General features: G+C 67.0%; 1 pseudogene; it reads right to left on the bottom strand.

Moving 5' to 3' along the window:
- Positions 1–37, bottom strand: part of LOC103088865 (autophagy-related protein 16-2-like) — a 2,950-nt pseudogene extending 2,913 nt beyond the window's left edge.
- Between the last annotated feature and the right edge of the window lie 527 nt (positions 38–564).

Below are 564 nucleotides of genomic sequence, written 5' to 3'. Positions count from 1 at the left end.
GGGCGCCAGGACCGCCGGGGGCGCGGGGCCCCGCCATGGCCGCCCTCTCCCGCCTGCACCACGCTCTCCCCCCGCCCAAGGAAGCGCGGCCGGGCAGGGGCGGGGCTCCAAGGGGACTCCGTGACGTCAGGGGGCGGGCAGCGGCGGGGAATCCCCGGATTGTACTAAGAGTGGTCTTGAGGGGGAGAACGGAACGAAAATGTGCGGGGGAACCGCCCCAGGGTCTAGACCACCCCGATCCCAAAAAAACTCTCACATGAGTGGGGTCTCCTATCTCTGTCGGTGCAGAGAGCGAGGAGCGAGATCGGAGCCTCCGGGGCGGCTTCCCCCTCGCCTGTTGGCGCGCTCCGCAGGCGGGCCCTCCGGGGCCTGTGTTCCTTAACCCCACCGCGCCCCGACTGAAGTCAACAGTAACAGACACTCTGGACCAGGCGGCTCTCTAAGCCGGGCACCTGGAGACCCCCTCACACCCAGACCCTGCCCTCGAGGCCCTCAAGATCCATGAGGGGAGGCGACATAGACGCAAGGCAGACAATGTATGACAGCGAGATAAGAAAGCACGGA

This window comes from Lipotes vexillifer, unplaced genomic scaffold (genome assembly GCF_000442215.2).
Source record: "Lipotes vexillifer unplaced genomic scaffold, Lipotes_vexillifer_v1.1 scaffold640, whole genome shotgun sequence".
In the NCBI taxonomy this organism is placed as follows: Eukaryota; Metazoa; Chordata; class Mammalia; order Artiodactyla; family Lipotidae; genus Lipotes; species Lipotes vexillifer.
The sequence above is the reverse complement of the archived record's forward strand: the minus strand, read 5'-3'. Positions and strand labels throughout refer to the sequence as shown.